The sequence below is a fragment of the Protopterus annectens genome, chromosome 7.part0 (genome assembly GCF_019279795.1).
Source record: "Protopterus annectens isolate FY-2018-M chromosome 7.part0, PAN1.0, whole genome shotgun sequence".
Classification (NCBI taxonomy): domain Eukaryota; kingdom Metazoa; phylum Chordata; order Ceratodontiformes; family Protopteridae; genus Protopterus; species Protopterus annectens.
In genome coordinates this window covers 1,044,295,687-1,044,312,859 of record NC_056739.1, presented here as the reverse complement: position 1 = coordinate 1,044,312,859, position 17,173 = coordinate 1,044,295,687, and the positions used below count along the sequence as shown (strand labels likewise).

General features: G+C 38.5%; 1 protein-coding gene across 1 annotated transcript in view; it reads right to left on the bottom strand.

Moving 5' to 3' along the window:
- SECISBP2L (SECIS binding protein 2 like) overlaps positions 1-17,173 on the bottom strand; it is a 1,453,372-nt gene that overhangs the window by 530,878 nt on the left and 905,321 nt on the right. The window lies entirely within an intron of this gene.

Sequence of the window (17,173 nt, the reverse complement as noted above, 5' to 3'; positions counted from 1 at the left end):
AAAAAAAAAAAAAAAAAAAAAAAAAAAAAAAAAAAAAAAAAAAAAAAAAAAAAAAAAAAAAAAAAAAAAAAAAAAAAAAAAAAAAAAAAAAAAAAAAAAAAAAAAAAAAAAAAAAAAAAAAAAAAAAAAAAAAAAAAAAAAAAAAAAAAAAAAAAAAAAAAAAAAAAAAAAAAAAAAAAAAAAAAAAAAAAAAAAAAAAAAAAAAAAAAAAAAAAAAAAAAAAAAAAAAAAAAAAAAAAAAAAAAAAAAAAAAAAAAAAAAAAAAAAAAAAAAAAAAAAAAAAAAAAAAAAAAAAAAAAAAAAAAAAAAAAAAAAAAAAAAAAAAAAAAAAAAAAAAAAAAAAAAAAAAAAAAAAAAAAAAAAAAAAAAAAAAAAAAAAAAAAAAAAAAAAAAAAAAAAAAAAAAAAAAAAAAAAAAAAAAAAAAAAAAAAAAAAAAAAAAAAAAAAAAAAAAAAAAAAAAAAAAAAAAAAAAAAAAAAAAAAAAAAAAAAAAAAAAAAAAAAAAAAAAAAAAAAAAAAAAAAAAAAAAAAAAAAAAAAAAAAAAAAAAAAAAAAAAAAAAAAAAAAAAAAAAAAAAAAAAAAAAAAAAAAAAAAAAAAAAAAAAAAAAAAAAAAAAAAAAAAAAAAAAAAAAAAAAAAAAAAAAAAAAAAAAAAAAAAAAAAAAAAAAAAAAAAAAAAAAAAAAAAAAAAAAAAAAAAAAAAAAAAAAAAAAAAAAAAAAAAAAAAAAAAAAAAAAAAAAAAAAAAAAAAAAAAAAAAAAAAAAAAAAAAAAAAAAAAAAAAAAAAAAAAAAAAAAAAAAAAAAAAAAAAAAAAAAAAAAAAAAAAAAAAAAAAAAAAAAAAAAAAAAAAAAAAAAAAAAAAAAAAAAAAAAAAAAAAAAAAGAAAGCATTTGAGAACTAGAAGGCCTGGATGTGGCTGTTTAACAGCACGTAGTGTATTGCGTTGCCCGGGAGCAGGCTGTGTAAAAGGTCAGCTGACTTTGAAGTTACAGGGAGGCGAAACAACCACCGTGTGGGTATTTCGGGTCGTCAAATCGACAGGGGCCTGTTGTTATCTTCACGTTTTTGAAGATTGGGTAGTCGGAGGATCCGGCGGCATAATGTACGCAAAATCAGTACCGAAAAACTGTTCTGCAAACTCCGACCGGCCTAAGCGTTCGTCGGTTGAAGGAGGCACAGGCGAACAGGCTGCTACGCCGTGGGCTGGGCCTAAACAAGGCAGACAGTAAGAGTGGAAATCTTTATGAGGTATTTGTTTCCCACAGGTTAAACAATTGTTAACTTTTTCTGACATCGGCTGAGGCAAGAAAGAGTCCCCAACGGGTACTTAGCTTTAGAAGTCTTGAAGTAGTATTCGGTAGAAGTAATCTCTGGATCCGACCGACCGGCACTTGCGAACAGCTTCTGCTTGGCACGCGCAAGAAAGACTGAGGAAAATGGCGTCGGCTGATGCTTTTATACCTGAAGACCAACAGAGATGACGTCGGGTGGAGTGCGACATCAGCCGAAGCCGGACCCGGACTTTGGAATCCGGCCGACTGCAGGGCTGCCTGATGACAGGACAACCCACTTGTTATGACTGCAGATGCATCCATGAAGGACATCTGAAAGTGCTGGGACCCTGCTCTGAACCTTAAGTAACTCCTGCAGGACTGCCTGATAGGGATATGCAGGTAGGCATCCTTCAGAACTAAGATCACTAACCAGGCTTGTGGCAGGAGCATAGGTAGTAGTTTTTGTAGAATCAGCATCTTGAATTTTGGAACCAGGAGGGATAGATTCAGGGTGGAGAGGTCTAGGATGGGGCGCCAGGTGTCCTCTTTTTTGGGAACCAGGAACAGTCGAATAAAATCCTTTTCTGGTCTGTTCCTTTGGTACAGGTTCTACAGCACCCTGGGTAAAAAGCTTTCTGATCTGACGAATAGCTTCTGTCCTCTGATTTCCAGGGACGTCTGAGCAACCTGACCTTTTTGGCTTTTCTTTGAAATAGAATCTGTACCTGCTGGTAATAACTTTCAGGACCCATAGATCTAAGGTGATGGCCTGTCAGTTTGCTAGGAAGAGGGTAAGTCTTCTTCGTAGCCTGTTTGGTGACATGAGGGACAGACAGGATGGGAGAGAGTCACTGAGAGTCCTTGGAGAAGGGAGTTGGCTTAGAACTCCCTTACCTAGGAGCAGCAGTGGACCACTGCCTGGGTCTTTGTTGCCTATGGGACTGATGCCTAGAGGTTCTGTCTCTGCATCCCTTTCTCTGGACTGGTTTAGTCTGAGAGGGAAAGGACCAGTGTTTAGTGGGGAAGTTTTGCTGAACCTGGGAGGATGCACCTGTAAGAAGTCCTTGAAAGTTTGCATAGAGTTGGCTTTGTCCTCCATTTTCTTAATGACGTCTTCCGCTTTAAGTCCAAACAACTGGTCTTTATCTAAGGGGTGTCTAGCAGTTTGGATTTTACCTGGTCAGGCAAAGGCTGCTCCCTTAACCAGGCATGCCTTCTGATTACTGAGCCTGTGACTGCAGTCCTGGTAGAAGCCTCTAAGGCATCAAAACCACAATGCAAGGAGTGTTTGGCTACCTGAGAGCTAGACAGCATGAGGTCTGTTAATTCTCTGGTAGTACTATTGTCAGGAATGGAAGCAAACTTCTGTTTAATCAGTTCGAGGACATTCTGCTGGAATTTCAGCACAAGAAATTGACAATTTAAGGCTCTTACAGCTAAAGTGGCTACCTTTTTTCCCATTCTGTCTAAAGCTCCGCTTTCTTTGTTAACTGGGATGGGATTTTTAGACGAGTTTGCCCTAGGTCCCTTAGGGCCTTGAGTAATGACTTCAGGGTCTCCAATAGGTTTTTGAAAAAATATTTGTGGGTGTATTGCACCCTTCAATATCTGTCTGGTTTCCTGGGTGCTGGGGGGAGAGAGTTTATGCTGGGGCAGGTCAAGGAACTCTCTCAGTCTCTTCTTAGACTGAGGGTAATCTTGGATCTCCCACTGAAAGTGTTCTCTGAGGGAATTTAAGGTTTCCCCAAAAGAAAGGTCCTCGGGGGGGGGGACCTTTTTGGGGGGCAGTCTTAGGCTTGAGCCTGGATGGGTTGGCAGTCTTACACAAAGTGAGTTTAACCGGCAGCGTTGTCGTCGGTCTGAGCCTGGCTTCAGTAGTCAGAGGTTTCTCAGCGGAAGCCAGTGCCTGTAAAGCAGCTCCAGAGGTGATATACCGGCAGGGGGAAGTTGATCCGACAGCGTACCGGATTCCAAATGGGTCTTGGTAGAGGCCAGTGATGGTTCCTCAGCTGGCATCAGGGGCTGCAAAGGCACCTCACTGAGTTCAGCTGTAGCATTGAGTTAAAAAATACCAGACCTTTGATCTGAGTTGTCAGACGGCCTAACTTTTAGAAGCCTATCTTTATCCTTCTCTTTCTTTTTTCTAGGTAAGTCAGTAGCCGGTTGAGAGAACGATGCTGTATCGCGTTGAGAAAAAGACTCACTATAATGCCTATCTACAATTTCAGCTCTTCTTCTTATGGTTCTAGCATTAAACAGGGCACAGAACCGACACCTGGGGATGTCGTGGTCTGGGCCTCAACAAGTGACACAGAGAGAATGGAAGTCTCGGTGTGGGACCTGCTTTCTACAACTGAGACAATTATTGACTTTCTCTGACATCGGTGAAAAGAAAGAAAATGTTCCCCAATGGTGTACTTAGCTTTAGACGGTTTTCTTCTCTCTGGCAACAGCTGAAAAACACACTCGCATAGCTGCTTCTGCTTTGGGCTCCACGGCAAGATAGACTGATGTAATGGCATCGGCTGTCACCCTTTATAGCTTTGATGACCTGATGTCAGCCACAGTCTCAGAACAGCCAACGCAGGGGGGAAATCCTTTACTCTGGTATTTAGGCCAGCCGAGGGCTACCCAGCAAAGATAACCCACAAGTGATGACTGCAACAGTGAGACACGAAGAACATCTTCCTTTTGGAATTCCTTTGCCATTTCTTCTTAAACATCTGTTCACCTGTACTTTCTTGAGACTTTATTCTGCTTTTTGCCAAAACTGGATGATGAGACAGAAAATCCCTTGGAAAATATATTAAAAGAAGGCTGAAAAATCTGAAAAGATTCTCTGGATCAGCTTACCCCTTGCATCACACTATTTTTATCTCCTCTGCAGCTGGGAGGTGTTTCAAACACTAAATCTCTATCCTAGGAAGAATTTAAAATCTCATTTTAACATCTTCTGAGAAGTTCTGAGAATGCAGCCATGCAAACCTCCTCAACACAGTACCAGTGGTCATAGCCCTGGAAGAAGTATCAATAAAGTCATACACATGCGCGCGCACACACACACACACACACACACACACACACACACTGTAAACAATGAGCAGTGACCTATGCAATAGAAGAAGATAAGTTATTTAAAGTAGACTTTTCCTCACAAGATGAAACTGCCTGCACATAAAACATTCATCACATTGTCAAAACTTGTCTGAACACATTAACATATGAGCCTGACAATTCAAAATTCTGAAAATCAGTTGCAGCGGTATACACTTTTTCCCCATACCTATTAATAATTTTCCCATCCCTATGAGAAACAGTAGGATTGAGACTGACTATGTGTTCAGCAGCAGTGGAATCCATGGATTAGATTAGGGAAAAGTCTATAAAAATTAAAAGACTGGGGAATTTAAGCATTCTATTTGCCTTTTTATGTACAGCGGCAGACTACAAGGAATATTGTAGTCAGAAATACACTCATCCTCTAAAGCAGACAGAACAGGAGGAATGGGTGTAGGATCTGGAAAATCCTTCTGTAACAGCTCATAGCATTTTCTGAGGGTCTGAGAAGCCTCAGTGATCTCCCACAGTATTTTCTGAGGGTCTGCGAAGCCTCAGTGATCTCCCACTGAAACCACTGGCACATTCTAGCAATAGTCTTGGAGAAAGATAACCCCCCACAGGAAGAATCAGAAAGTGAGCTCTCCTCTGAGTCTGAATCAGAAATCTAAGGGGAAAAATTGTATCCATCCCAGCATTTTCCTGTCCAGACTCAGTATCTTGAATCTCTTCAGGAAAAGAGGTATTCCCCTTTCTTTTACAAGAAACTATTTTCCAAGCTGGATCAATAGCCTGAATTAAGTCCTGAGCCAGACCCACTAACCTTCTCCTACCCAAAGAAAATTGAGGAACAGTGGATACATGCTAATTTTCTGTTTCTTTTTGACAGGAAAAATGGAGCATTTCAGTTCTGAATCATGGCTACAAAGTCATTATGATGATTTTCACAAAAAGAATGGCAAAGAGATATTCAAGAATTACATATCTGGATCAGTGTAGGTTTATAGAACATGGGTAAACATTGGACAATATTACAGCAGACAGACAGACCAATATGTTACTAATGGCAACTGCGTCTTCCCCAGGAATGGGCACAGCATTCTGACACAACAGGGAAACCTTCCCTGTTTCCTCTCTTTGGACTGACAAAAGTGGCTTTCCCTTGCCCCATGAGGGGACCTCAACAGCCACAGAGGATGTGGATAATTCCAGTCCACAGTGGCTGTAAGTGCTACACCAAAGGGATCTTGGGTAAAATATAAGTGGTCTGAGGTACAACAAATGGCCAAATCAGAGTCACCCATGTGCGGCTGAGGAAAATTGTCGGCCTGCTGTGCTAGTAAAGGCTGTTTGCTTGGGACTAGTAGTGTCTTCCATGGTCAAGCAGAAAATTGTATCTCTTTTCTAGGGAAGACAAACCGGAATTGCCAGTAAAATAGTACCAGTCCACAAAAGTTACCCATAAAGCAGTAATCAATATGATAATCATCTTTATCATGTTGTATCTTACTGTTGAAGTTACACTTACAGCAAGATTATAGAAAATGTTATCATCTTCTTCTCTCACTTCTTTAGTTGCCAGTTTCAACCAAATTCCTAAGTACCTCATCTTGTCATGACCCTAGAAGAACCGTAAGTTTGGTACAAAGTCAAGTGTTGGGGAATAATCTACTACTACAACCTTTGCTCATTCATGTTTTAGCCTGCTATATTTGTAAACTATTTCAATTTAACTAAGGACATTTATTTTATGTTCCAGACTGGTAAAAGACAATATTATGTCATCTGCAAAAACGGCTATTTTTCTCATTATAGTTTCTCCATTTATATCCTACTATATTTGGCTGTCTTATGTCACTGGCTCACTGGATAACTGCTCTAAATAAAGAACGAATAGTAGTGGTAAATGTGAACAATCCGCTAAGTTTCTCTTGTGAGACTAAACAATTTAGACAGCTCACCGCTACACTTATTCTTAACTTACACTCCCCTGTAGACATTGAATATTAATGTTCTCCATATTTGTTGAAACCCAAACACCCTCTTAATAAATTCCCAACTCACTCAGCCAAACACTTTTTCAGCATACAAAACTATTAACATTAGTGTATTATTACTGTCCAGTGCATTATTTTGAATTACAAGGGGTTTAACTAATGTTGTCCAATGTTTGCCCGTCTTCCATAAACCTACACTTTTATTTAGTCTACGTGCTGTTTCTATGTTAATATTGGCAATAAAGTCTGATAAAGATTTTGCAGCCCTTCTCTGATTTATTCTGGTATTGCTATATAGCCCACAAAGTTTGTGCATTACCTGTCCTTGAATTCAGACAGTTTTCTGTGTCATGTGTTCCTATTTTAGCTGCTATTCCATCATTTCTTCTATCAACTTTCTGGCAGTTTGCACACCAGTTATTTCTTATGAATGCCAGGTTAAAAGATCTATTTGGTGCAGTCTTATGTTGCTGGCTGTTATGTATTCCAAGAGGGAGTAACTTATCTTGAAAATCTGAGTCAGCCTTTTGCTCTAGGATAACTGGGGAATTTTCTTCTTCAGCTACCATTACCGTCTACTTTTCCCACCTCTGTTTCACATTGCTTTCTATCTCCTTTTTTGTGTTTTAATGCAGCCATTTTCTGTTTGGTTACCTTCAGGACATTAAAGACACTTCAGCTACCAATCTTCTGTTAAAACGTATAGCAGTTTGAAGACTTTTGTGGATTTTAATACTTCCCAGCCTCTCTAACATGGGCGACCGTTGCTCTACACCAATAGTCAACTCCTCCCTGGTTAGATCTGACCATAAACTAATCACCTTGGAAATCCACATCCCTCTCACCACCCTCACAAAGGTAACCACCATGAAAAACTTTTCCAAAGCTAACTTTGGGCTCCTAAAAACACAGGTGGCTAACTTCATGGCATCCATGCAAATGGAGATCAGTTGCATGACCGCCAAATCATACACCAATGCACTGTACAAACACATACAGAAATGCATGGATCTTTGCCATACCCAATAGAACCAAGACACTCTCCTCAAAAAAGGAAAGCCAATCTGGTGGTCCCCTGCCATAAACAAACTCTGCAACAGGAGGAGAAAACTGATGCGGAATAAGGTGAAGTCCAAAGACTAAAAAAACCTCCCTTATAAGCCTCAACAAAAAGTTGAGATCCCTCATCAAACCCTCTAAAGCTAGCTATGAAAACAGAACTGCAGCACATAGTAAAGACAACCACAAGGCCTTCTATAGTTATGTAAAGAATCTCCGCGGCAATACCTAGATTTGCTCTGAGCTACTGCATAATGGTACCTCCTATACCGAGCCAACAGATATTGCAAATATACTGGCCGGCAGATTGTGCGAACTTTACCAATCCCCCAAAGGTCCAGTCACAATACCAGTAGATTGCCAGGCACCCATTATTACTGCTGCACAAATTAAAACAGCACTGTCCAAAGCCAAAAATATAGCTTCTATGGGACCTGACAATATCCCTGGCTGTGTTCTACATGAACTACAGAGTGAACTGGCACCTCACCTGTGTGCCCTGTTCAATCACAGCCTCACCTCAGGCTTTGTCCCTACCGAACAGTGCACTGCTACAGTCATCCCTCTCCACAAAGGAGGAGAGAGTACAGACCCTGGGAACAAGGGAGCCCGCAGGATTTTTTGCAGGGGGGTGCAAACCCAAGCCCCGCCCATGCAGCCCCACCCCTCTGCTGGCCCCGCCCACACAGCCCCAAGCCCACCCCACCCCTCTGCCAACGCAGCCATTCCAGTGTCCTATTACTTGGCTATTTCTCTCTATTTGTCGTAGACACTGTTCAAATCTCTCAGTCTGCATACTGTTTTATGCTTTACTTCTACAATGATTACATATATTTGTATTTCATTTACAACTTTTATTTCAAATTTTATAGCACAAGCACTGATAGACATTTACTAAACACAATAATCTTACAATGAAAAGAGACTTAGCATTAAAACTTCTCTACCTTTGAAACCCACATTCTCTGAAACAACATTGAAACACACATTCAAAGAAAATGCATCTGGCCAGTGGCAAGTTAAGTTTACCTTTGGGCTATTTTCAAATCATAAGCCCTTGCATTTTTTGGACCATGCAAAAAGTTCTTTGATTCACGTTTCTGACTATATTAATTATAAAATATATTTGAATTATATCCCTTGTATAATAGCACCACTACTCTAAATTTAGTTTTGAACATTTTCTAGTAAGCAATGAAACAAAACAGACTAAATGGCAAACTGCCCAGTTCAGAACACTTCAACCATAAAAAGCCACTCAAACTTCTGTCATTACAATCCACCAATATCAGTCTATAGGCACAATCTCTGCAGAAGTAAAAGTAATCTGAATAATTCCACATTAAAGATATCTGAAACAACTGAAGAGGTTGTTGCTAGAAAACAACTTTACATTTCAGTGTTTCATCTACAAATTCAAGGCCTATTGCTCTTGAAGCATAAATTGCCTATGGTGCCTTGCACAGTCTTTTCTAGTTATTAACTTTAAATATTAAAGAAATATGAATATTAATTTAACAGGAAGAATGAAACCCCCCTAAGCACAGAAAAAGTTCCATCTACAAAATGCTTTCAAAATTGTTCAAATGAGGTTACATCCCATCAAAAATACACTTTTAATATGTATTCTCTTACATATTGTTGTATGTTACAAAGAAAATGTATGAAAATAACTCTCAAAGTAAGGGAGGGAAAGCAGACAACCAAGTGATATGCCGAGCCAAGTAAGTCCAGTACTGAATTCATTATCATCAAATATTAAAATGCATTGCAGCACTCATCAGAATTCCAGAATATACAGCACTATCTTTTCATTCTTTTCTCTGTAGAACAGTGAATGCAATTTGTCCACTGTTTTTAAATGCACCTTGATTATCCCATGTGAAAATGCCTTAGGCTTAATGATATCCAGCCAGTCAACAAAATGAAATAAAGAAATGCTTAGGTAAAAAAAACTGTCATGCTGCCTTACTGCTCACAGAAACGGATGGTTTTATAGGGTGTGATTTGATACACTATACTATGGAAGCCATTATAAAAATGTTCAGACTGTTATATAACTAAGTTTCCTTTCCCATACACAGCTCCCCCAGCCATTCCAGTATCCCATTACTTGGTCATTTCTTCCCATTTACCATAAACACTGTAATGTGCATAGTGTCTTTATGCTTTACTTCTGCAAAGATTATTTGGATTTCATTTAAAACTTTTAATTTAAATTTTATAGCACAAACACTGCTAGACATCTACTAAACAATACAATACAATACAGTCTCATAATGAAAACAGACTTGGCATTAAAAATCATCTGCCCTTGAAACTCTCATTCATTGAAACAGCTATGCAACCCACATTCAAAGAAAATACATCTGACCAGTGGTGGATAAAGTTTACCTTTGTGTTTCAAATTATAGGCTCATTGCACACGTACTGTATATGTAGAACCATGCAAACACATGTTATTTGATTCGCCTTCTTGACTGTATTAAATTATAGTCCTTGTATAATACAACACATTTGAGAGCGTGTTTTAAATTTATTGTTTTGAACACTTTTCCAGCTGAGAAGCCTTAAAGGATATACAAAGAAATGATGTAGCTTGAAAGGTAAATTATGTATCACTTCCCTCTGTCCCATCCTGTACCTAATTAGGGCAAATAAAAGTTAATAAAACCCCTTTCTACAGGCAGCAAGAGGAAAATAACCTATCACATTGCACTTTGAAAAATGAACATTACTCCTGTCACTTCACTGCTCTTCACTTAACTTCAAAACAAGTTAGAAACTCAGGACTGGTATCAATTAGATTTTTACATGCGATTACTTTACACATAACTGTTAAATATGGTAGTGTTGAATTGCTGGCTAAAATGAAATCCATAAGAGAGCATATATTTTACTCACAACAGAGAATAAGTGTGTAACATCCAAGTGTTAAATTAAGTGCTTACTTTCAAAATCTCCCAACTATAGCCAAGTAGTAGATCATAGATGAATCAAAGTTATATACACAAGGGTAAAGTTACTTAAGATAATCAAATATTAATTGTATTAATTAGAAACCACTCATCACCAACACCACAAAAGAGAAATAGAATTATCTAAGTATACAATAAGTATGGATCACCTGGAATGTCATAGGTGATCCTTGGCAAAGCTTACAAATAAAAGGAATAAAAGTGTCACCATTAATTAAACACACTAAGCAAATCTATCATCTTGCCAACCCCTCCTCAATAGAATACATGTCGTATGTAATGCAGCAAAACATTTTCCCTGCTTGTATTAGTTATTTAAACACAGTATATGACTAGGTCTGACTTGTTAGCTTCCCACTAATCGTGGGAAGTATCACTGCCATTAGCTTTGACCACTATCATCCATTCTGATTGCTGGACCACAGAAAAGTGGTCCTTTAAAGGTTGCAGGTTATTTTTAATTAAGAAGCCTCCCTACCCTCTCATTTGAGTATTTCACCACTACACTCCCTTAATTCATTCCCTTAATTCACTATCAACAATCTCATTAGTGACATTTAGATACCCGGCCCAGCCCTTAGTATCAAGTGCCTGAACTAAAAAGAATGAAACTTATTTTTCCCTAATGTACTAAAAGAAAGTGGCACATAACATACTATCATTACAAACCTACATTTCTGCTATTTTTCCCATAAATGTTTTGGCGTCAGTAAACAATTGATATGTTTTAATTCTTTACACTGAGTTTTTTAATTAGGCATATACATATTTTCTTTTGTCAGAATTCCTGTGCTTTTTTATAATGCTTACAAAAGAAAATATGGGCATGCCCAATTAAAAAACTCAGTGTAAAGAATTAACATATCAAGTGTTTACTGACGCCAAAACATTTATGTGAAAAATAGCAGAAATGTAGGTTTGTAATGGTAGTATGCTATTTAAGACTGTGGCTTGAAGAAGTCATACTTCTTTCTGCTTTTCCCTGTTAGGGGTCGCCAGTCGCCACAGTTGATCACCTGTCCACTCATGATTGGGAGTGTAGTTTTACATCCACAAGCCGCACACACAACACATGTGACATCTTCAACACACACCTCCTAAGCCGCTACCTATTTCTCTCACAGACACACACCTCTTAATCATTTAAACACACACACACACTTACCTCTCGCTTGTACTTTCATCCGTAATCCAGACATCTTCGGAGCGGAAGATTAAAATGTAAACCGTCAATCGCTTGTACCTTCATCCATTGTCGAGACATCATCTGGAATTCAAATTGCGCGGGAGCGTCAGTCGCACAAAAGCAGAAGCTTCTGTGCGACTGACTGGACGCAAAGGGCGTTCTTAAAGTAGAACACCCTTCAAAAAATATAATGTATTTTTTTTTTTTTACTTAAAAGTAAATGAATCTCCCGCTCAGCCAATTCCAGGGGGGTGCAAATGCACCCCCTTGCACCTGCCTGCGGGCGCCCTTGCCTGGGAACTATCACCCCATTAGCGTGACAAGTCTGATATGCAAAGCTATGGAACGCATCATGGACCTAATAAACAAGAATAGAGGGAATCTCCAAACTCTGGATCCCACACAGTTTGGTTTTGTGAAGGGTAAATCATACCTGCTCAAATTGGTTGACTTCTCTGAGTCAGTCACCAGAGCTGTGGATGAAGGCAAGGTGGTTCATACAGCCTACCTTGATCTGGCCAAGGCTTTTGATACCATTCCCCACTCAGTAATCATAGAAAAACTCACTAAGCTAGGCATCAATCCTTACATCACTAGGTGGGTTGCAAACTGGCTCACAGGTAGAACCAACAGTGTGAAAGTAGCTAACTCCAAGTCAGACTGCCGACCAGTCACGAGTGGAGTCCAACAGGGTTCGGTCCTGGGTCCTCTCCTGTTTGGTATCTTCTTCTCTGAAGTCCAGGCCAACATGAAGCGACTCTGGCTGACAAAGTTCCCAGATGATTGCAAGTTGGGAGCTATTATTAACTCCCCAAGTTATGCTGACATCCTACAGAAAGGCCTCACTGAGACCAACAACTGGTGTCAGAACCATGGCCTTAAACTCAATGCCAAAAAATGTGTCGTCATCCCCTTTGGGAAAAACACGGTTCCCATGAATTACCACATCAATGGTAGTCCACTGAACACAGAAGACGTTATAAGAGATCTGGGAACACAGGTTGACAGCAACCTCTCCTTTGACCACCACATTGCCACTGTGGTCAGAAAGTCCTTCTATGTGGCACATCTCATTACTACGAGTTTTGCATCCCGGAAGAAAAAGGTCATCGTCTCCCTCTACTCTTCCCTCATTAGGCCAATCATTGAGTAGAATGCCCCAATTGGCATGTACCTCACTAAACACCTACAACAACTGGAGAGGCTGCAAAAGTATCTCAGTAAGAGGATCCTAGGCCTTAAACATTTGTCCTATACGGACAGACTCAAAAAAACCCAACTATTCTCTTGTCTCATATCACCTACTTAGAGGCGATATCTGCCTGACTTACAAAGCCATGTCGGACCCAGCTCTGTTGGAAATGCTACATCTAAAGAAATCCCAATCCCTCCACACCACATGCTCCAGAGACCTCAACCTCATTACGACAATCAACAGAACATGCTGGAGGGACAGGTTCATAACCCAGAGACTGCCCATGCTATGGAATAGACTTCCCATACATGTCAAGCAGAGCAGCTCACTGGCCCTCTTCAAGAGAAATCTTGATGAGTGTATGGGTAATAGAAGTCACCCCCAGGATCACGCCAGTGGCTTTACTCGACAGAGGCACTGGGAACTAAGGTCAGGTGGCACGATGCCATGGTAATCCTATGGGCTAGGCTTGTAAAGGCTCCAGGGCAATTAGCCTAGTACACACCTATGAACCTATGTAGTCCACATCTGTTAGATAAAATTTACACCATTCTTGCAGTCACACAGTCTCAAAGCCTTTAAAATTACTGCAGCAAAAGAAGGATGCACAAATACTCTCTCCTCACTTAAAACACTTTTCAGTTGGTCTCTCAAATGCCTAGTTGTTAGTAACATCATTACCTGTTTAACTGTAAAGTAGTTTACTCTGGAGAGGAACAGCATGGTTAACAGAATCATCTTACCATGTTCTAACATAATCTGCCTTCATTCTGTCAATAATGTCAGCTTTAATGGAACCTGAAACAGTAGCTTGTGAATCTGGGCAGACATTAAATACCCTAAAGTTTCTTTACGTAAACCTCCAGCATACAAACTAGTTTTCTCATCTGCAGAAATGAGAGCACCATGACTAGCATTCAGACTTTCTCCATTCAAATCCACAAGAGACGTTCATAGATAAATACTGGGCTAACTGCCCTTCTGGGTCATTTTAAATCTAGACAATTATCTCATGTGAGAATAAAACCCTGCACCTTGTGTTTGTTAGGTAAATACCTTAACCATTATGCCTACCTCTGCTGCTCCTGTAGCCTTTATATCTCCCATTACTATGGGATGAAGTATCTCAAACTACACTCTCACCTACCAAGTAGAAACATATCCCCAATGTCCTTAACCACTGTTATTGTTCTGTTCTTCACAAAAATATACCACATTATCAATTATGTTTGTGTTTACCAAATCAAGACATATGCTTTCACCAGCAGATAATGAAAAGCTTGAACTGCACTTCATTCACTAATCAAACAAGTTAGGTACAGTGTTCCTTATGTTGATCTACTACATACTATTTTCACAGTATTTATCTACAGCTAATATTACATTAGAAGTAGCATTTTTCTTGCAACAAAACAGATTATTCACTGTGCTCTCTAGGTTTACCCAGTATCTACTGGAAGACATCACTGTATACAGCATCTCAGCAGATGCTGACCAATATTCCTTATCTCATATAGTTAGTGTATGCAACTTCTCAGCATTTTCTCATGATGAACACTTCATCTCACTTGAAGTTCACAGTTTACATAAGCTTCTCCAGGGTACATTATTAAAAATTTGCTATTATGTACTTTATGGAGCTTTTCTTCCTTCATTCTCCACTGAAAACCAAAAACCAAATGGACAACCCAGTTAACAAAACAGAAATAAAATGATCTAATTTACAAGTAAGAAATGAGTGTTAGTACTGTGCAAATATAAATAAATACAGACAATTTACAGGTAAGAAATGAGTGTTAGTACTGTACAGTCAATTCTTTTAATGGAAATTGTGTGTGTGTGTGTGTGTGTGTGTGTGTGTGTGTGTGTGTGTGTGTGTGTGTGTGTGTGTGTGTGTGTGTGTGATCATACACTTTGCAATGCTGACACTTTGACAAGCTGTGAAAAGGCCAACCATGTCACCCAAAGGCAACTGCTGAATTAATGTGCATATTTATACAGTACTAATCCAGCCATGTGGAAATGAACCCACATTGTATCAGACATATCCTCCAGCCAGGTGGTGTGGCAATATTGCTAATACCTATAGTTGGCACAAAAGCAGGGAGACATGGTGTACCCCTTTACAAGGCATAGGAACACTAGGAAATGTGATGTCTGTCTTGCATGTCTACAATGGGTTTGGCTTTGAGATAAATGCCCTGCCCCTGATAAGAGACAAATATGATGAGCAATGCACATATCTACAGTGCCTCACCTGCAGCTGATATTCTCTATGCAATAGCCATCTATATTGCATCAGTGGTAAATTACTGCGTTTACATGCTTTCTGCCTCTAGGAAGTTATTTTAGGGAAAGTTTTTAAGTTACTCAAGATCCCCTCTGGATAGCAGTTAGGCTGCAGCCTTTTGCATTCTCAACATGGTCATTATCAAACAGCAATACTTGCCAACTTAAATAAGCCTACTGACTACTGACATAAGGCAATACTGCAAGAATCCTCTCTGCTGTTGTAAATATCTTATTTCAGAAAAAAAATGATCTGCTTGAAATAAAGCAGCTAGCTAAGAGTTAAAAATGACAACTGTGACATCCTTGCACTGGCCCAGTGATCAAGGAGCCTCAATCCTCACCACTGGCAACAGTGGGAGATGTATACACTCGGAGGATGACAAGTACACAAACAGTAAAGTGCAATTTCCCTTAAGAGCACACAGAGATCATAGTCAGTCTGGGGCTAGTTTCTGCCTCTTTCTCCAGATCCCCAATAAGACTCCCCACTGGCACAGCTATAGAGTCAAGTCCTTAGCCAGGGTTCCAAGCCAAGTACTCCAACAGTCACTCTGTCCAACCAGTGCTTCGTGTCTCTGCCAAAATAGCTGACACACACACACACACACACACACACACACACACACACACACACACACACACACACACACAGCTTGGGAAGGATGGCACAGGCTTTCTAGTAATGATCCCTTCTGCCCAGACTATAAGGTAGTTACCACTGCCACCAGAACCCTTTATCAGCTACTTTTAAGGCCCTTAACAAAGGGTGTCCAATCCTACTGTGTAATGTTACTATTAATCCAAATGGTATTCTGACCAAGACTTGCAAGGCTATTTAGGAGTGACCTGTACAATGTCACCAAATACACATGCAAGTACTCTAAGAGCTTAAATATGTCTCAATCAGTCACTAAGACAGGTTTAAATATATTTAATAAATAATAAAAGAACAAGACAACACTCAGTAAATTAACAAAGTAACTTCAGAGTTCAAAATCACAGGAAATATTTTAAAACAACATTGCAGGACAGTCTCAAATAAATACAGAAAGCATCTAAACTAATATTTATTATATTCCTATCTATATCTAAAAGAGATACTATGCCCTAACTCTTACTTACAGCAAGGCAAGTGCAGATGGTGATGAGTGGATGTTCTTGCTATGTCCAAGACAAAATTCAAAATGCACAGTCTCTCTCTGAGAAAGTTCTTAAATTAATATCAAATATTATTGCTGGGTTAACTCGGATGACATCACTTTTTGTCAGCTGACTTCAGTTCCCAGGCTAAAACAGAAACTAACAGAATACAATATCTCTGTGTGAAAAATACATCTCTCTCAGATGTTTGCAGATCTTGGAATTCATAAAACACTTTTACATTTTAAGCCCAGTAATTACTTCTCTTTCAAGACAATACAAACATTTCTAGCTCTAGACATTGTGTCTACTACACTGAAAATGAGAGAGAACTTTTATAGCATCAATTGTAAAGCAATTCAATTTCAACATATTTTCTTGAAGTTTTGCAAGTTAACCCTTTTATATTCTAGGTTCTACCGTTAAAAACATGCATTTGCGCAGGTATATAGTTTATATGCATTTCTGTTCTATGTCAGCAGGGCATGCTGTGGTTACATTTTAGCTCAGTACATAACATACAGTTCTGTATAAATCATATCAATATTCACAAATAACATAGAATTATTTACAAAATTCCAGATAGATGGGGTGGCAATATTTCCCTACATCACATCAACGTTAAACTTTAGCAAATATTTCTTAACTTTAACTGCAAGAGTGTAAAACACTAGCATTTCAGTCCTAGACCAAATATAAAAAAAAATACAGTCACACGGTTGTTTGCTACTTCCCAAGTCACCCTGCATATACATATATAAACATAAAAGTCAGAGCACCTCAGATAAAAAAGCTCCATCAAGTGAAGGGTAAAACAGCTACTAAGTCTAAGTAGGTACTTATTATGACAGCACTTTACACAGAAATTATATGATGTCTTCAAAAGCAAAAAGAACTACACCAAAGATGCACTCCAACCATAATTAGGGTTACCAACTGTCCCTCTTTGCACAGGACAGTCCCCCCTTGAGCAGTTGTGGCTTGCAAAAAATGA